Source organism: Hyaena hyaena, unplaced genomic scaffold, assembly GCF_003009895.1.
Source record: "Hyaena hyaena isolate Hyena2069 unplaced genomic scaffold, ASM300989v1 scaffold_950, whole genome shotgun sequence".
Taxonomy (NCBI): Eukaryota; Metazoa; Chordata; class Mammalia; order Carnivora; family Hyaenidae; genus Hyaena; species Hyaena hyaena.
Genome location: NW_024081582.1, coordinates 208,928 through 230,469, shown reverse-complemented (window position 1 = coordinate 230,469; position 21,542 = coordinate 208,928). Strand labels below are relative to the sequence as shown.

Here is a 21,542-nt window from a genome sequence, read left to right as displayed (position 1 = left end):
ACCAAAGTAGAGCCTGGGTTTTAACAAAACCCTCAGGTGCTTTTATGCTCATTAAAGTTGGAGAACCCCTGCTGTAAAAAACTATTGTTTATTTCCAAATATCACTGAAAGGAGTCTCTGTGCCTAGGAAAGTCAGGAATTTCTTCTCATCTTCCTTCTGATCCAAATGACTTCTGACTTCTAGAAGCCAGGACTCACATCTAAGCTGTTACTAATGTATTTGAATTACCTTGTGGATTAAGTAGGTTTGGAAACTGGCCTAAGAGTCAAACTAAGGCATGCAATATAGAACCCGTAGGGAAATGTGTTCTGATTTGGATAGCTAAACTACAGTAAGCTATCAGAGCATGATACCTTTATACACTTGATCTGCCTTTAGTCACCCACAGGAAAGTATTATTCTTAGTTCAGGGACAAAACTAAATTTTCATGCGCCAACTTATAAACAGCAGAGGTAGCAACATTAGAATTTCCATATTCAGATGTCTGTGACAATGAGAAAAAATCAAATATCTAAACAAAAAATTTTCCCTCAATATCATAAATTTACGTATGATAAATCATGCTAAAAAAAACCTTAAAATTTTCCATTGAATGAAGAAATAAAAGAAAAAAATACAACCAATGAGTGGGAAGATAAGGTTTCTTTCTAGATGGCTCGTGGCTTAGGACAGAGCAAAATCTTATCTATCCCTAATATCCAGAAATGTGCCTGGGACAAAGAAAAGTCTCATTAGTTGTGAATGAATTAATAAATGAGTAAATCAATACCTAGTACAATGCTATGTTTAAGTAGATTCTGGGGTATCTGGGTGGCTTAGTAGGTTAAGTTTCTGACTCACATTGGGCTCTCTGCTGTCAGCACAGAGACAACTTAGGATCCTCTGTCTCCCTCCCACTTTGTCCCTCCCCTGTTTGTGCTCTCTTTCAAAAAACTAAAATAAACATTAAATAGATTCTAAGAAAATGTTTGTGAAATCAACAAAAATGTACAATAACATCCTAAATCAAAAGAATTATCCAGTAAAGATAAGAAGGTGAATCAGGGTGACTAGCACATATATGCTAAATCAAAATGGCATGTTTTATGTCCCTGAAGATAGAAAGTGGAAAAAATATTTTTAACTGCATATTTTTGTTTAGATGTAAGGAAATAGTCTCTCAGCAATGGAGGTAAAATTTGTAAAGGATTACCAAAATGCATTAGTTTTCTTTGATGATAATCTCTTTTATAGAGTACTGCCATCCATGTTCATTGTCAAAATTTTAGCATCTAAAAATATAAGAGAATAAAAACAACTTGCTGATTACCATGCATTTTGAGTATTTTGTTCTAAGTCATATCTTCCAAGATGTAAAATTGGACTTAAATCATTATAACAAAGTTAACCCAAGAGTTCTAGATCTTAACGTAAGTCTTATTAAGACTTATAATACATTAGGCTCCTGTGACAAATCAATTAAATACCTGAAATGTGAACATTTGCATAAGCCTTTACCTTTAATCCAATTCAGATCAACTCAGAAATTTGACAAGCTAGTCAGTTTTATGAATGGAGTGAAAACTTAATAGACCATCTCTGTAACTAGTAGCTAAGGACAAGGCTGCTCTTCATGTTGATTTTTCCTGAAACTGAATTCAGAATCGAAGTTTGCCTCTCACTGGTCTGTGTATAGTAAGCATTTCTTTCCAAACAAGAATCCGGCACCTAAATCTTTCTGGTGTTTACCCTCAACAGCAGCACAGCTGATCACAAGGGCTACATCTCCAAGAAACTAACCACTTGAATTTGTGTACTCAGACTGTCTTTTGAGTAGAAGTAGTCATTGCTTTTTTTTATGAGTCATGTTTTTTTGTCTTAAAACTACCTCTGTTAAGAAGTGCCCCTCTTAAGCCTAATACACTGCAATTGTGTGGTGTCCAGAGCCCATGTTCACACTAAGCATACTTTAAATATGCAAAGTGTCCTCTCTGCCGCTGAAGACTTTACCTTTCCAGAATAGATTGCCATATCCTTTGTGTCTATATCAATACCCTAACTAAAAGATGTTGACTGAGTACCTACTGTGAGGTAGGTACTTTGGGACCTGGAATATAGCCAAGACAGGTTAGATCATGGCTCTCAGGAAACACACATTCTAGACAGGCTGAGAATGGCAGAAAAGAGACAAAAGAAAACCCAAGCAAATAAACTCTTCAACAAAAACAAAACAAAACACAAATAAGGAAATACTAGTTAAGAAGTGCTATGATAACAATAAAATAAACTGATCTATTATACCAGGTAGGTAACTTTATTTATTTTATTTTATTTTATTTCATTTCATTTCGTTTTGTTTAATTTTTTTATACATTTATTTATTTTTGAGAGATAGAGTAGGACAGGGCATGAGCAGGGAGGGGCAGAGAGAGAAGGAGAGACAATATGTAGCAGGCTCCAGGCTCTGAGCAAGCATTCAACACAGGGCCTAATGTGGGGCTCGAACCCGCGAACCATGAGATCATGACCTGAGCCGGAAGTCAGACACTTACCTGACTGAGCCATTCAGGAGCCCCAGGTGGGTAACTTTAGATTGGGTTCTCAGAAGATGTTTATCTCAGGAGATTACATTTAAGCTGAAATGCAGAGAAGATGTCAGGGGGGCAAACATCTGGGGAAAGAACATTCCAGGCAGAGGGAGAACATCTAATGATAAAGCCTCAATATCATATGTTTGCACGTATAGGAGGATTAGGAGGAACTTGACGGAGGAACAAGGGGGAGAAGAAGGGGGGAAATGGTGGGGGAAAGGGAGAGAGGCAAACCATGAGAGACTCTTGAATGTTGAGAATAAACTGAGGTCTCATGGGGGGGGGGGGGGGGGGGGGGGATGGGCATGGAGGAGGCCACTTGTGGGGATGAGCACTGAGTGTTATGTGGAAACTAATTTGACAATAAACTATTTGTAAAAAAAAAAAAAAAAAAAAGAAAAAGAAAGGAGGGAAGCTGGTCTTGCTTACAAAAGAGAAAGAAGTGGGCGTGGAAGACCATGATTGGAAAATGAGGTCTGAGAGGTAGGCAGGAACAAGATCACAGGGGGCTTTACAGGCAAAGGTGAAGAACCTGACATTTTTTTCTAATTGAAAATAGGCAATCTTTGCTATAGTTTACACACAGGAATGATATGATCAGATTTAGGACTTAAAAAGATGACTGCTTTTCTGTGAAGGATGGATCGTAGAACAGCAAGTTTGTCTAGGCAGAGGACAATAGGGCTTTGGACAGAGTGGTAGAGTAGATAGGGAGTGAATTCGGTGTATTTCAAAAATGACTTGGAGGGAGAGGCAATAGAGGCACCTACAAAATGCAAAAATTTCGTAACTTTTCACAAGAGTGTGTTATTCTATTCCTAATATCACAATTAATATTATTAGAATTCTGTTGACATTTGCGGACTGGACTGGTTCATAGCATCAGTGTCTTCATAGAAAAGTCTGTAGACTTTGAAGCTTCCTTCCCCTTATGCCTCTGGGAAATGAGAAACCTCATAACTCACCATCTTTTGAGCAGTGTGGGATAGTTTTACAAAAATGCATGATTTACTGTTTGCCTCTGAGCTCTTTGAGAGCAGGGACTGTGAAAAGTTTATTTATCACCTAGGCTCAGCACAGAATGCACAATAGATTCCTCATAAATACATATGCCGTAAATGAATAAATGCTGACATGTTAAATTTCATTTAACATTTCATTTCATTTCTACTTGTATAAAGTTTACATGGGCTTCTTAAAATATATCCCAGTTTGCTATTCTGCCACTCAGGTAAGATTCTTTTTTTTCTTTCTTTTTTTTTTTTTTTTCATGAGAATTCATGTTAATGTCTACTTTGGGATTATTTGGTAATGCAGTATTTTTTTTAAAAAAATATTAAATTAAATTGATGCCCAATACATGGATAACTGTGTTTACAGTTTGTGTCACTTTCTTAGGGCTGCCATAACAAATACTAAAAACTGAGTGGCTTAAACAACGAAATTTATTTGCTCCCCATTCTAGAAGTTGAAGATGGATGTTGGCAGGTTTGGTTTCTTCTGAGGCCTGTCTCTTTGGCTTGAGGATGGCCACCTTCTCACTGTGTCCTCATACAGCCTTTCCTCTGTGTACACGTATGCCCCTGGTATCGCTCTGCATGCCCCAATTTCCTCTTTGTTTAAGGACTCCAGTCTGATTGGATTAGGGCCCACCCCAAAGGCCTCATTTTCATTTAGTCACCTCTTTCAAGGCCCTATCTCTAAATTCATTCACTTTCTGGGGTCCTAGGGACTAAAGCTTCCATACAATTTGGGCGGAACACAACCTATATTTCTTTGTTACAAATGCTAATTCATTAACAATAAGAAACTAGACATGTTTTTTCAGCGATGACTGTATGCCTGTCATTAGAACACACACGTGCACACACACACACATGCATGTGCACTAGCTCCATAAGGTAAATAGTATTATTTACTAATGAAGAATCTGAGGCCAAGAGAAAACAAATTGGTCAAGATCCCAGAGAGAGAAGATGGGGGCTGGGATTTCAACCCAGATCCTCATGACTCCAAGGCCTGTTCTTTTAACAACTGTAGAGTGCTGCCATCCCTAATAGAATGATTGTAAGTGTTTCTAATAAAATAGTGCATGTAAAGTACGTGGCACAGTGCCTGACACATAATGACTCGACAAATGTCAGGTTACTTCCCCTCACACTACAGGCATAAAGGACAATAGCATTTAAATCGCCTCTTTCTGGCTCTCCTAGCTTTTCTGGAATGCCAGTTTGGAATACACTTCTTTAAAAAAAGACTGGCCATAATGATTATTTCTCTCGACTCAGTGTCAAAGCCTGTTCGCTATTTCAGTAGATGCCTCTGTGTACATAGGAATTCATAGGAGCTAGATAATGAAAATGCTTTTAAATATAAAAATAGTTTTCACAATTCTAATGCTTAGCAACTAGCATTAAAAAGGGAAAGAAAAGCACAGTAACATTCCTTTTCCTTTAAAGACCATTCTGTTTATAAAACCTTCTCTAGCTGTGAGTGCTTTAAATCAGCAGGAATTAAGGCAAAATATAATAAACCCCAACTTTAACATAGCAGTAAATTAACTATTCAAGACCCTACCATGCATATATTCACCGAATTTTAGAGGCAAAGGTTGATGGTAAAATGAAGTGTATATGCTGAAATGAAAATCAACTCCGAACTGAGAAAACACCCAACAGCTTTAGAAATGCAATCAAAGAGAATTCGAAACAGAATTTCTCCTTTTGTGATCTTACCAGTTACTGCTATGCATGCAATCTCACAATGACTCATAATAATAATTGAGGCTTGTTTATGAAATCTGTAATCCACTTTAAAATGTCCCAGCATTCATGCCACAATACCACATACGTGGCTGTTGGTTTCAGCTTTAACCCAAAGGGCAGTCAGTTGCCTTAATAGAGATTCCAGAGATGGGAGGCAAGCAATTTATCAGAAAATGCCACTTTTCAGAGGGATCCAGCACAAGCGCTTTAGCTCTCTGTATCTCAACACCTGAGACCTGGCTAATTAGCATACTAAATGTCAGAAGTGGTTTTTATCTGGGAAATTCATGGTTTATTTATAGGTAAGATGAATGTTAGAAATGGGCCATCATTGGTGACGTTAAAGGTATTCATGGATCGCTAAGACATTTTAGAAGCACTTTTCTACTTTTGCATGAATATGGCGAATCCTGCAAATTGTGCCAATATGGAGGGGACCAACGCTGGACTGACTCCTAGGTGATCTTGTGTCCATTCAAGATTCTGAAGTTTACTGGCTGTCCCCAGCAGGTTGTAAAGGACAGAATCCTGCCTAAGGGTTTTTTGTTTCTGTTTTTGTTTTTTATGTATCTAGGGTAAACTTCCAAGCAGAATATCTAAAGAACTCTGCTGGTACATCTTCAAGCTTTAGAAGCTGCTTATTATTAAGTATTTGTTAAATGAATGTTTATATGTATGGCAAAATTCGGTCTGAGACTTACTTTTAATTATAAGGTGGTAGCCAGTTTGTTGGGGAGGGGGTCAACCCTTTCCCACTCAAGGTCTTTCCGAGTAAGATAGAATTCAAGACATACATGTGTATAAGCCAAGTGGCTTCAGTCACTCAGAGCAGCATTTTAGGTGGTACTTTTTATTTCATTAAAACATTTTTTTGACATTATTTATCTTTGAGAGAGAGAGAGACAGAGACAGAGCACAAGCATGGTGGGGGATTGGGGTCACAGAAAGAGGGAAACACAGAACCTGAAGTAGACTCTGTCAGAATAGAGCACGATGCGGGGCTTGAACCTATTAACTGCAAGATAGATCATGACCTGAGCCAAAGTCAGATGCCTAACCAACTGAGTCACCCAGGTGCCACCCCTCTTTTTTAATTTTAATCTTTAATTTTCTCTGAGAATGTTGAGATGACTCATAACGGATAAAATATATTAATTTTATTAATTAATTATGTGATTCTAAATAGACCCTTAATAATACTAAACATGAAACCACTTGAATGATTATTCTCCTTATTTCTTATTCAATTAACATTCTTTTACATCTTTCCAGGTAACGGGAAAAACAATAAAAAGTTACCTTGAGAATTTAGATATTATACACTGAGAAAAGCTTTGTCCTCAAGGCAAAGAATTCGGAGAGGAAAAAAGCAGGAACTAGTGCTTTAGCCTTAGTTAAATTTCATAAACCATTTTGTCCTGGATTTGGCAGAACACAAAATGCTTTTGCCAAATTTTTCCCTCATTATTTAAAGCCACATGTTCTATGAAGGGAATTTAATGCATATGTTACAAATGTTTTTATAAATATGTTTTACTAGTAGAGATTACTAAGCTAAGGTAACCATGCCTAAACATTAGCCCATTATAACACAAGCCATGGGATTGTTTTAATCAATCAGTCACTTTCCTAAAGTATGATAGGATGGAATTTACACACGGAGGAAATGGATTTTAGTTGAACCATAAGGAACTGAGGTTGAATATACTTATCACTAGTGAGATTTATGAAGCCTTACAATATATGGAAGGCTTAGAGATGTAGATTCATTAGACAAATAAAAATGTAGAGTTGGAAGGGGATTCTGGCAAGTTGCAACCTCATTTGGCCTCAATTTCTGCTTCTGTACATTTAAGAGTTGCTGTATGCTGTTGAATCCCAACCTATTAATATTAAGGACCACATTTATTATTCAGTCACTCACCATGGGCCCTATATTTTGAAAAATTTGCTAACCAAGTTGTATCTAATAACTAATAAATCCTTTCTCAGATTTTTATTAATGAAACATATTAATCACTGGTTCTGATCAGTAGAAGATATCCAGGATTGCCACACTGAGTGAGTATACTGTTGCCAAAGCCAAAGAAATTTGATATTTTAGTTAACCGATGCAGGTTGACTGTGGTAAAATGTATCGTTTCTATCAGACATTTTAAAATATAGGCAGTGCTGATTATATGAGGATAATTGATTCCAGAAAGAGGCCATTTACAGGGAGTCCATGTAAAACAGAGGTCATTCTGCCTTGAAAGTTAAAGTTTATAATTATGAAAATAAGTATATTTTATTTCAGTTATACTTTCAGTTAAGAGTATCTGTGTACTTGAGTACATCATAGAATAACAGAGTGAATGTTATTTGTTTTATTTTGATGTTCCAACAAGCCTTCACCTCACATTTAACTTTGAAGTTTGCAAGAAGGGCCATTTTGAAGGGGGAAGAGAATAATGTGGGGCATAGTGGGTGTAAAATAGTCAAGGCCCAAAGACTTCCTTAATCCTTCGGTACTTAATCAAATTGTTCTCTTGTGCACCCTGATCATTGTTGTACCCAATCTTTGACTTCAGTTTGCAGCTGATCTTTGCATTATACTTGCATTGTGTGGTTGAAAGATTATAAGCATCAAGTAAGTGTGAAAGAGAACAAAGACATTGAAGCCAAAGGCAAGGCTAGATCTAGTGGTAGCATGGAAATAGAGGAAGCTGTTTATTTTTTTTAAGTGGTTCATTTATGATTGATTGTTTTCCATATTACTTCTACTTTCTTTCCTTTGCAACTTTTGTAACCTAGTACCCCTTCTCCTGTAAGGGAAATATCTCACTGTCCTGCATTGAAAAGCTGGTCCAGGAACCCTAGACTGGAAGTCACTTAATCTTTATTAGAGGCCTCCTGTCTCTAATATTCTACACATTTGGTTATACTTTTTTTTTTTTCTGATATGGAAATTGAAAGGCTGAGGGGTTGTTGTTTGCTATAGGTCACATAGCTACCAGTGGCCAAAGCAGGTCTAGAATCTGGGCTCCTGACTTTTTTTGGACACTTAAACATAATACTTGTGGTTGCAAGTGTTTGTGATTTTATTAATTCAAATCATGCCTTGTCTTTAAACTTTAAGATACTATAATTTGGTTAACTAGAAATGCTGAATGTCAAAAACAATAACCATCCCTTCTTCAGGCAGCCTCGTGGGTTTTAAAAGGATATCTTAAAAAAATATTATGTTAATTTTCATCACATTTTTCTTGTCTGAAGATCAAAGTTAAGCTACAATTTCAGACATTGGCACTCTAGCACAGCACAATTTGATACAATTCAGCCAAGGGAATTTCATTTGTTAAAATGTTTTGAAGAGGCAGTATCATGTGGCCTAAGTGGTAACAACACCCTACATGATGAGCCTTCAAGATGGGTAGCTGGAGTGGGAGTTAAGGAGACAGTCTTCAGGCTCAGACAGTGGAACCAGGGGAGAAGGTATGAGTTTGAGTATTAAAAGCTGGGGTGAAATTCAGTATTACTGGTCTTCAAACTCTTGAAACTTACCCAGAGTTTGGATTCACCTTAAATTAAATTATGGAACATTTCCTGTATAAATTGATTGATGTGACATGATTTGTCACATGTTTTCATGATTATCTTCAGGGAGAACTCCCAAATAGGAAACACATTGTTATTATTTTTACTAATCATCTCTGAGGAGCTATTTTTATTTATTTATTTATTTATTTATTTATTTATAGAGAGAAAGAGAGAGCATGTGGTGGGGAGAGAGGGAGAGAGAGGTAGAGAGAGAGAGAGACAGAGAGAGAGAATCTTAATCAGGTCCCATGCTCAATGTGGAGCCCAATGCAGGACTTAATCACACAACCCTGGGATCATGATCTGAGCCTAAATCAAGAGTTGGACATTCAATCAACTGAGCCACCCAGGTGCCCTGGAGCAATTTTTTTTTTAAACAGAAAAATGGAAGAACACACTTTTTCATTCTGCCTTGAATCATATCTAAATAATATCACAGGAGAGTCATATACATGCTCTAATTAGCCCTGCCCTGCTCAAGTTTTGATAACCTCTCTTGAAGAGTATTGGGATTTTTTTGTTTACTTTTGCTTCTCTAAAATTCATGGAGAGCTTATCTTTCCACTAGTCATTAAGCCATCTATCATATCATAAATTAGGAAGTGGGGCCCTTCTTGGTTTACATTGGTAGAATGGGTAGTCAGGAAAAGTCAGGAGATTTAAGAATATTTGAGTTACTTCTTGCTTCATTGGGAGACTGTTTAAATTTAGGATATACCTATAGTTTAATTGTGGAAAATCTCATGGAAATTCAGTAAGCTTTTAAAATTTAAAAACATCACTAACAGATATACTAAGAGCTTTAACCTTTCCAGGTCACAGTAGAATAGGGAGTGGTTAGGTGCCTGGATTTGAGACTGGACAGGCTGGGCTCCACCAGTCACCAGCTGGATGACCTAAGGCAAGCTTCTTAACCTCAGTGGGCCTCAGTTTCTATCTTTTTGGAATGGGGATGATAATAATACCTACATCATTGGGTTGTTGAAGAATATAAATGAGTATATGATCTCTTAGAACCATGTAAACATGGCACATTTTAACTTCCATAGTAGTGTTTGTGTTACTGTTATCAGTTTATCCCTCTAAATCCCTGACAGACACATAGATGAATAACTTCACAGATGCTATTTTAGAATTAGACTAAGAAATCACCAATAGTATGTAAAGGATCAAGGCTCATCTGTAACTTTGTATATGCAGGAATGGGTGTCATTCCAAAAAAGAATAAAAAAAGACATGACCAGACATCTCTCATGTGAGAAATGTGAACACCAAACAACAAACATGAAAAAGGATTTGGTGAGGTTGGTGGAAAAAAGTTCAGAGTTGATTAGTGGTTAAGAAATGAGTATCACAGTCATTTGGGAGATTTCATAAAATGCAACCTCGTTCTTGATAGTTTGATGGGATAGAGCAGTGGTTCTCAAAGCCAGACCCCAGTTCCTAACTGGGAACTAGTTAGGAATCCAGATTATCAGGCCCACCCCAGACCTACTGAATCATAAACTCGCGGGGCGGGCCCAGCAATCTATCTTTTTAGAGAGACAGCACATTGAAGTCAGTGAGCACTGGATTAGAGAGGTCACATAAAGACTGAAAAACCACCCCCTGTGATCCTCATTCTGACATATATTTGCATCAACTGCCCTAAGTCAAGAACCACTGCATGGATGGAAATCACCTGTAACTAAAGAAAAACAAAATACATTTTGAAAAGAAATTTTATCAGGGAGGCAAAAGGGGCTTAAAATTACTTATTTATTTATGTATGGACAAAGGGCCCTTACTGTATTAATAAATTAAATCTGAATTCAAAGTCACCCGGTTCTGCCTTAGAAGAAACCAAAGTGGTTGAAAAATCTCTGAAGGGCTTTTGTCTCTATAGTTCTACTTTCTGAGCTGAAGTGGATGTGTTCACTTATCTTCAAGCCTGCAAGGTCCATAGCAGTTTCCATGTCTTACACACCTCTCTCTCTATTTTTTAAATGTTTATTTTTAAGAGAGAGAGAGAGCACGCAAGATGAGGATGAGCAGAGAGAGAAGGAGACACGGAATCTGAAGCAAGCTCCAAGCTCTGAGCTGTCAATACAGAGCCTGATGTGAGGCTTGAACTCACAGACTGCAAGATCATGACCTGAGCTGAAGTCAGACACTTAATAGACTGAGCCACCCAGGTACCCCAGACATTTTAATGTTTATTTATTTTTGAGAGACAGACAGGCAGAGCATGAGCAAGGGAAGGGCAGAGAGAGAAGGAGACACAGAATCTGAAACAGTCTCCAGGCTCTGAGCTATAGGCACAGAGCCCAACGCATGGCTCATACTCACAAATCGCAGGATCATGACATGAGCTGAAGTCAGCCGCTTAACTGACTGAGCCACCCAGGTGCCCCATCATCTCTATATTTTTGATGTTGACCTAATGTAAGCATTGATAAATGTTTCTCAAAATAACTAATTAATTGAGCCAAATGCTTGTTACTTAAGGAAGATTAGTGGCTGAATTAATAAAGAGATGGCAGAACTGGCATTTTAATTTTCATGTACAATTTAAAAAGTAATTGTATAAACCTGCAAAGAGGATTATGTTTTTTTGAGCAGACACATTGTTTTAAAATAAGTGAGGATATTAAAGTGTCTGATTAAAGCAATACTATCAGATTTTTATTTTTAAAATGACATTTGAAATTGACTACTTTCCAAGTACATACATCATAATTCTTAGCAGAACTTATTGATATTTCCATGATGTGACATAGCAAATCACATGGAAAAATATATATGTATATACATTTTACCTTCAATCTGGGGGTAAGACAAATTGAAAATGTTTTCTTGTATTAAAAAGAAATTTTGTGTTTTTATTAATAGGTGTGAACTATTATGTTAAAGGTTAGATAAAAGAATAGTGGAGAAAAAATAAGTTTAGATTCACTTGAGTCACTGGGCAAGAATCCGGGAGAGATGCTGAGCTCACAGCCTTCCAGGGAAAAGACTGGCATGCACATGCGCATGCGTGGGTTCTCAGAAGTGCACACAGCCAATGGCCAGATGGTGACAGTTTGGGGAGAGGCAGGGCTGTCAGCACTGAGAACGTTCAGGTTGCATACAGATGTTCTGTGTGGGCTGGGACAGAGAGAAGCCTTGTCTGAACAAAGATAGAACCTTGGTTAAGGAATTATTTAGGAGCAAGCAATTCAATCTAAATTATGGAGAAAATAGAAAAAAATTATAATATTTAATGGGTGGTTAGTAGCTATAATATACAGGAAACCATGTCTGAGATCCTTGAGGTCGTAATTCTTGAATTTGAGTAAATGAGGTAAGGAAGGTGCTGCTTTTAGTCAGCTGACTGGAATGTACCAGAGTGCCTTGGGAATTTTACAGGTAAAAACAAAACACCAGATCTATATACTGTATTCCCAGCTTCATGGGATCCCAGCCTATAAGTTTGCCAATAGCCTCTTCATGCCCCAGCTAGTGATAGCAATCGCTCTGAGGAAAAGGGAAGTTGGTGCAGTGGCAATTTCCAGAGTCCAGAGTCTCCTATTTGGTACTACATGCTTAACCTTGCCATCGTCCTTAAACCTTGCTCTTGGCACAGAGGCTTAAATATCTATTACTCAAGTTGAAGTGTACTGAAGAAAAGAAAGGAACTGAGTGAGGGAAAGAGGGTGGTGACGGCAAATGGCAGGATACTGGTAATTGAATCATAAAAAAATAAAGCTAGAAGGAATCCATGGCTGGAAGAAAGTTCCAGGAAAATCTCTGTTAAGTTGGCTTGTCTTGGCTCATCTGAATGATGTTCCCTTTAGACAGTTAAATTAGTAGGAACTCTGTGGGCCTAAAATGGTCATCAACTCTATCATGATATGTGTGTGTGAATGTCTATTTTAACTAAATTACATGGCAGAATAAGATCTATGTTATCTAGACTATGTTGAGCATCATGGCTATACCCACCAAACTTCAAAAAAGAGGTGACTTGCAGTCTTCTTTTGAGGTAGTCTCAGAGATCTGGCCTTTGTAATTCTACAGCCATTGACAACATGGCTTCATTCATTGGACCAACCTTGAAAGTGCTATGTCCCTTAACTTCAGAGGGCTGTGAGATGGTGAGATTGTGAGACATGCCCTCTAGCTACCAATCCCCCCTTTCCTCCCCATCATGCCTGAGGATGGTGAGAGGAAAATGTGCTTGCCTGAAAGTATGTCCACGTGCTCCTTGTTTTTGGACACAATCTACATGTAAAGTCCTTACATAGACAGACCTATAATTTTGTTGACTCCTGGTCATCAATGAATCAGAAAGTTGGGGGCTATTCTAGTTGAGAAAACTGAGGCCAACCAGCTGTCTCATGGCAGACTTCAGGAGGCAAAGCAAAGGCTTCTGATTGTAGTGTATTCTAGGGCTAGGCGTTCTCAAGATTTTGGAGTTTGGAGGGTGTTTTGGGATTAGACTTTGGCTCTCCACTACTTTTGGCCCAGAACAGGCATATAACCAGCTTTCAGTAGGCTCATGCTTGGAGGCAGGAATGGGACTGTTCCTACCTAATCTACAGAGAAACTGAGTGTAAGGGCAAGAAATGAAGGTGCTCTTTATCCAAGGAAGGGGAATGGCTGGTCAGTAAACAAGCAGGGCACTACAGATGTTAGCTGATTTCCTCCAACACAGTTTTGGATTTTAAAGTCTTTAAAAATTACACTTTTTGAGGGGCATCTGGGTGACTTAGTCGGTTAAGCATCCACCTTCAGCTCAGGTCACGATCTCGCTGTCCTTGAGTTCGAGCCCCACGTCAGGCTCTGTGCTGACAGCTCAGAGCCTGAAGCCTGTTTCAGATTCTGTGTCTCCCTCTCTCTCTCTGTCCCTCCCCCGCTCATCCTCTGTCTCTCTCTCTCAAAAACGTTAAAAATATTTTAAAAAGTTATACCTTTTCTTTCATATGCTTAAACTTCTTAAAACCCTTTCCCATATATTTTCTAATTTTAACCTCACTGTTAGCACTCTGAAGAGGCTGCATAGAGCACTGATAATGAGCACAGATGCTATGGCCAGTGTTCAAAACTTGTCAAGCTGTATGATCTTCGGTGAATTATTTAGCCTATAATTTTCTCAGATGTAAAATAAGGATTATATTAGCAAGCTCTTCATAGGTTGCTTGTGCAGGCTGTGTAAATTAATATGTGTAAAACACATAATGGTGCCTAACTCATACTAAACCATCAGTAAGTGTGAGCTCTTATGAACAAACTGGGGCCGTTAGAAGTAAAACAGTTTAGTGGCTAAATTCCACCAGAATCTCAAGGTCACAAGACTAGGAAGTGATGATGTCAGGACTTGAGTGCTAGTTTAATCATGTCAGCTCTAGCATTCCATTTCAACAATAGAACACTGTATGAAAATTTAAATGCACACAAGGAGAGAGAGAAGGGAGAGGCCCATTGGATTTGTAGAAAATCATAATGGATGTCATTGTCTTATAATTATGTATGAACATTTTGCCTGTGATCCTGAGCTTTTTGGGGGGATAGGAACTCTGTCATTTTCTTTTATTTTACTGGAACCAAGTCCATAAAGTGCTGACCTATATGTACAGATGTTATGGAATGAAAGAATGGAGGAACAATAGAATGCACAAATGAACATACATGATTAGCTAGTAAAGTAACACTCTGTGTGTCATAAGTTAAAGCAAATCATTTGGAAAGATTGGTGTAATAATAAACCCCACACCATGTCACCATGCTACTAGTAAGAAAGCTCTTGATGCAAGAAATGTCTCCTATCAACACAACCTCAAGTGGTGTTCTAAGAGCACTTATTCTTAGAAAATGATAATGAAAGGGACTAAAATGATCAGTTGCCTTAAAACATTGGAATTTAGTGTTTCTTCAGCATAGTGCCCCCACCTAGGCAGCCTGTCTTCTGTCTCCTTGGTCGCTCAGATCCCCGTTGCAGCCTGCTAACACACAATAAAGCCTTCTATGATCTGTCTTCCCAACCCCCTGAAATGAAACCACTGTTTCTTATCTTTCCGTGGCTGGCTACTTGGTGAGCAAATCACTAGCAGCAAGTAAAGATTTGAACTCTGTAAATGAACAATATAAAAATAAAAGTCTGTATGCACCCTCTGGAATTCCCTAAGCCACCCAACCCTTTACTCCAACTTTTTGTGGAAATTATACCCTATCCTAAATGGCTTTTCAGTATCAGAGCTATAGATGGCATGGAGCCCTGCCACATCCCACTTATTAAGATGTATGTTACTTTACTGTGATTTGTGGATCTGCTTGATTTCTCCTAATTTTATGTTTCCAAATTAAGTTCATTAGTTCTCCCTATAAAACCATGATAACTGAATTTCTGCAGCAGTCTGCTTCAGAGATGCATAGTAAATTTCCCCTTCCCTCTCTCCTCCTTTCTCAACTCCTCTGGGGCTTAGCTTTTGCCCACTGCTTCAGCATTTAACACTTGAGAAAGTCAGATTTTAGGTTATTGTCAGGACCTTCATTTTCACTCCCATATTTAAGTAGCTTAGTCTATAAGATACATTTGCAAGATTTACAGTAATGAGCATGTGAGTGAACTTTTTAAGGCTAAATGTAAAAATGCGGTTCAAAATATGCCACCAACAGTCTGGAGTTATTTATTTATTATAGCTATGACAAGCTATTCATTATAGGTACAGCTCTTTATTATAGGCACAGCTCTAGCATTGACCTAGTGAAGATCTTAGGATTTCCTCTGCTTTACAATAATTTCATAAACCAATATGCTTTATTTTTTCATTGTAAATATCATTTAGGAGGGCGCATGAATTAGTTTGGTGGCAAGAACTCAGAATAAAAAGTCGGGAGATACAACTTTAATTTCTGGTCTTATGGTTAGACTCATGTTTTGGCTTAAGGCAGCAAGGTCATCACAATTTGTAAGGAGGGGGTAGATATTTACAAAATGTAAGTGGGGAGGGTACTATTACTGTTTTCATACAAGTGCCAAAGTGCCTGTTGTTCTGTTTTTAAAGGTCAACTTACTTGTGTTGTCTTTCTTTTTTAAGAAGCAAAAAGAAGTAATGCATTAAGACCCTAATAACATGCTATGACTTTCTATACAATATACTCTATTGCTGGGCTCTTGGCCATCTAGCATCAGTGTGTGTATACATTCAGGGGAGGGAGTGTTAGGGTTAGGTGTCTAAGTAGGAGGGCAAGAGGGGAGAAAGGGTTGTTTTACAACATTGAGGACAAATCACCTTTTTCAGTTTCTTAACTTATAAAACAAGAGAAAATCCCTGGACCTATACTGTCGTTTGAAGATTTGTCAGCTAATGGTTGATGATGTATTTAGAAACAAATGTGAGACATATATAAGGTATCAGTTACCCAGCTGAGAACATCTGACATTCCCAGTGACTCTTGACCTCTCATGCCAGATAGGGAAGAGAGCTGTTAGTGCCATCAGGAAGCACACGCACAGATGCACACACACGCACACACCTAATGCTGTTATATAATACCTTTCAGAGTGAGCCATCTGAGCTAACAAGTAATCATGGCAGTTAAAAGAACATATATATATATATATACATATATATATATTTTTTAATGTTTTTATTTCTAGGAGAGAGAGAGAGACAGCGTGAGCAGGGGAGGGTCAGAGAGAGAGGGAGTCACAGGCTGAAACAGGCTCCAGGCTCTGAGCTGGCAGTCAGCACAGAGCCCGACGCGGGGCCCGAACCCCCGAACCGCGAGATCATGACCTAAGCGAAAGTCGGACGCTTAACCGACTAAGCCACCCAGGCGCCCCATAAAAGAACATATTTTTTTTAAAAACCAGAAGTCATTTCTCCTCCTTAGATTTATAGTTTTGATAAAATGCGGTTTTGTTTTTCAGTCCTTCCAGTATTACTTGTAGAAGGTAATGTCAGGTTGCAATTTTGAATCCACTTAGTTTTCTTTCCTCTGAATAATCCTATTTGACAGGCTCCCCTCCGCCCCTTTTTCTTGTCATTAGGAACAGCCTCAGTTTGGTCTGAGTTAATAAGTAGATTAATTGTATAGCTATAGAAACACTACTGCTGTGTTCTGAGAGGTAAAGAAGGGAATTTCAGAAAGGGATCCGTCTTTAGCAGGAATAAATAGACCTAACAACATGTCTGAGCTATAAGGTAATAGTCATCCATTTGTATCACATTAGTGGAATATTACATGTTATGACTTCATTTGTAATTTGAAATACAGAGAGATATTGTTCAAACCTTTTGGTCAGGATCTCAGTCTTCCCAGAATTCTGTTTTGCCTTATCTTTTGGAAAGCTATAAGAGCAGTAAATGCTTATCATCTTGATAGGTTGCCATTTTTTTAAATGTTTATTTGTTTTGAGAGAGAGAGTGCAAACAGGGAGGGGCAGAGAGAGAGAGAGAGAGAGAGAGAGAGAGAGAGAGAATCTTAACAAGGCTTGATGCTGTCAGCACAGAGCTCGATGCTGGGCTGGATCTCACAAACCATGAGATCGTGACCTGAGCCAAAATCAAGAATCGGATGCTTAGCCAACTGAGCCACCCAGGTTGACCCAAAAAGTTGCCATTTTTAATGAAGTTTTTAATTTGGAATTGACAAATATTTTAAAACTTTACACAAAAATGGTGTGTTCACTCTCAAAAGTTATCAAAAAAGACCATTTCTCATAGGAAAGATATGTTTTTTCCATTTCAAAAGAAAATGTAGAAGAACAATTTTGACATGAATTAGTTGATTACAATGGGTGCATGCATTTTCACTATTTTTTCCACAAAGCCCCTTTTGAATTTTCCAGAATTTCAGAGAGTTAGGAAGAGGCATGTGTTACTCCTGGTGAAAAAATGCTATTACAGTATCTAGACATTAAGTGGCTTGCCAAGATCACTAAGTCAAGCAGTGGGACTGAGGAGAAAACAAGAGGTTTCCTGCCTTCCAGATGGAAGCAGGGTGAGATGAGACCAATATATCAGGTGTTTCTAAACAGGAAGAGGGGAGAAACAACCCTTCAAGAGCAAGGTCCTCACCCTCTTTCCACAAAGTAGCTGAAATTTGAAGTTCTTATTTGGGTCCAAGAAGGCAGGGTAAATTTTACATTAAACAGTAAGGCTGCCTGTGAGAGAAAAGCCTGGGATTTACTTCTTGAATAGGTGTTTCCTTCAGGAGCTACTACTGCCTCTTCAGCATCATCTGCAAAGCTTCAGTGACTGAGGGCCAGGTGGAGAAACTTGAGACCTTTGTGCTGCCCTCCCTCTTCCTTGAGGATTGAAAACTACTAACACGTTGGAACATCTCACCAACTTTTTTTTTTTGACGGGGTGGTGTCGTGGTACTTCAGGGTGCAATCAAGTCAAAACAGAGTCAGTTTTCCCCAGGGAGCCCTGAGGGGGGTGGAGGGAGTGGTCACAGTGATCCTCAAGGCACTTACAGCTTGCTTGTCTCTCACGTACTCCCTGAGTCAGGAGCCATCACTGTGGGTCACTATCTCTCTGAAATCTGTGGTAATAGACCACCTGGGGCAAGTGGTTGTTCAACAACCCAAAGAGAATAGAGGATGAGGAGGGAGGGAGGTGCTGAAAGGGACAAACAACAGATTCACAGGGTTTGTGTAGCTGATCCCATTTTCCCACCTTAGAAATTCTACCTAGAAAAGCAATGACTAGATTCCATTTGACCACACCTGGTTTCCGAAGATTAGAGAGGTAATTTAGGAGATAGGAAGTGTCTCTCCAAGGTTTGCTGGAAAATCCAATTCTGGTTATTCAGTAGCTTTCATTCGGTAGCTTCCTGTTGCCCTTGCAGTAGGACATTTTCTGGAGGAGGAAGCTACCTAGAGAAAGTGTAAAGCCTTTAACATGATTTATGAAGCCCATCCCCCTCCTTACTTAGGTGTTTCTCTAATTAACTCTCTGCCAACCCCAGCCCTCCCCCCTTGCACACTCAGACACACTCAAGGCTCCAAATTATTTGCAGTTTCCCAAACCTAACCAGGCTCCCTTACTGACACCCCTTCCTTCCTGGGGGTTATCTTCCCCAATCTGTCCTTGTTTGCCTACAAATATCAACCAGTTTATCTTTCAAGACTTAGCTCAAGCTTCACCTCCTCTGGAAAGCCAAAGCTGGTCACCACCACACTAATAAGACTGACCATTTTACTTTTACACCCCCATATAGCTCAATTGATTATGCCTATTTGTTTACAAGTCTGTATTCCCTGGCTAGCTTGTGAGCGCCCCTGGGGTGGAGCCTCGGTTCTTTCAGTCTCTTGAAAAGAACACTAGTGTCCCACTACTTAAATATGCTTGTTGAGTGAATGATTGTCAATATTGTCTACTGCGTTCTGTCTTCCTAGATAGAACAATCCATAGTTGCAGATTTTTTAATGAAGAATTTGGGAGAATGGAATGGAATGGTAGGATTCTGGAAACTCAAAGTCCAACTCTGATTTTCAGGCAAGTTTTTGTCATGGTGGAACAAATTCACTGCATGAGAAACATTCTCTCTGCTAATTATAATGAACAACATTTAAGTCAAGTCCTAGCTGTTTGGACTTGTTAGCCAAATACTAACTGTTTGGAAGGAATTTATTCCTTCTTTTTTTTTTTTTTTTTTGGACTATTTTCAACTCAGATAAATATAATCCAGGGAATTTTTAAGACAATACTGATGCCTGGATCCTACCCTGGATATTTTGCTTAAATTGGCCTGGAGTAGGGCCTAGATTTATGATTTTTAAATTTACCAGGTGATTCTAATGTACAAACAGGCTTGAGAAACACTACTTTAAGAGAACTTATCCAGGACTAGGCTTACATAGCCTCTACATATTGACAATTACCAACTTTATAGGTTCAGCTTAAACCTAATGGGTATCTTCACCTCTCCATGTCCAAAAGCATGCACCAAAATAAATGGCATCTCCATCCTTCCAATGGCTCACACCAAAATCCTTGCAGCTGAGAAGATGAAAGGTAAATTGAATGGGGGGGGGGGGAAGAAGCCAGATGCGTTTGAATGAGGACAAGGAAATCACTGCAGTAGAAGAATAAGGTAAGTGCCATAAGAATTCTACAGAGTCCTAAAAGTGTTCAAAGACTGAGAATTGTTCATGTGTGGGAGGCTGCTGGAGATAAAAGTCAGCAAAGACTTCAAGGAAGAGGTGATGTTTGAAGAACGAACAGCATCCCTATAGGCAATAGGAACGAGGAGAACATTCCGGATAGAAAAACCATCTTGGCAACAGCACAGAACTGTGACGGGGCCAGGAATGTTCGCCAGCCTAGCACTCTAGGCTCATGGTAACAGGCTCTCTGTATCCTACTGGTCAGAAAAGAATCTAGAAAGGCTGGACTTCGCAATCAGGCAGGCCTGAGTTTGGACACTGGTCCTACCCCTTGATCACTATCCAACCCAGGGTGAGTTACTTGACCACCTTCAGCCTCAGTTTACCCATTTCTGAAATCGATCTAATCATGCATTTTCTGGGATTTTTTTTGAGATATCTGTTCTGTAATAGCTGTTTAATGAAAGGTAGGTATTGTTATTTTGCAGAGATCTTGAATACCAGAATAAAAAATGTGTGTGTGTGTGCGTGTGTGTGTGTGTGTGTGTTGGGTTTTTTGTTTTGTTTTGTTTTTTAGTGAGCTAAAGGAAGATTTCACAAGGTAACTGCAGTTGGAATAATTGCCAGCAGTATAAAGTGGGGAGAGGAGTGAAAGAGGAAGGAGGCAGGAGGGAAGTTAGGAAGCTGTTTTGTAGTCAATCGGGTAATCAGTAAACCTCAGAGTCATCACTACTTCAAAGTCAATCAATGATTTCAAAGTTTTATCTTTGAGTTTTCAGAATATACAGATCTTGTTTATTTTCTTCCCATTGGATTTTTCTGCCAATAGGTAAAAGGAAAATCAGCTGGAACTTCAACCAATGTTACCATAAGCAAAAGAAGAACTTACATATTTGGGGTTAATATGTGAAGGTAAGCATCTTTCAAAGATTGGATGGAGCAGGCGAAAAGTAACAACTTGAATTTAATATTTCACGGAGAGTATATGTTCCAATAATTCTTAACTTCCTTTTGTTCCGAATGATACAGCTGAGTCATTACAGTGTTCTAAGAACTTCTATGTATACACTTTTCTCTCAGTTAATTTAAAAAGGCAGTAGGGCAGGGCTCATTCAGAGTCAGATTTGCCACTGACCTGCCCCATTGGACTTTGGGCAAGTCATTTGATTTTCCTGAACAACAGACTCCACATCTGTAATTTTGGAAAGGTAATTTATTTCCTGCCTTGTTCTCAGGGTTGTTGTAAGGATCAAATGAAGTAACTGATTAAAAATGCTTATATTTTATAAGCCACAAATGCAAAGGATTATTATTAACAAAGGCAAATCTGCATCCATTTCAATTAAGCACAATCATCAGAAACTTCATTTGAAATGTTCCTGTTTTGTTTTCTTCCCTGTCTTTTGAAGATCTGCTTGGTTTATCTTTAGGTTGGTGCACATTTTACTTCCCTAGTTGACCACAGTTAATGTCCCAGTTTTGGTGAAATTTCCAAAGTATAACTTCAAACTAAGTAGGCATTTCATCATTTTGAATTTGTGTTGTC

The 21,542-nt window shown here is 38.6% G+C and overlaps 1 long non-coding RNA gene across 1 annotated transcript in view; it reads left to right on the top strand.

Annotated features, from left to right (window-relative positions):
• LOC120223098 overlaps window positions 1–20,904 on the top strand; it is a 48,987-nt gene extending 28,083 nt beyond the window's left edge. The window contains exons 2-3 of the long non-coding RNA XR_005526193.1: window positions 19,830–19,983; window positions 20,826–20,904. This is a non-coding gene — a long non-coding RNA (uncharacterized LOC120223098). The remainder of the gene's footprint in view (window positions 1–19,829; window positions 19,984–20,825) is intronic.
• Window positions 20,905–21,542: the final 638 nt, after the last annotated feature.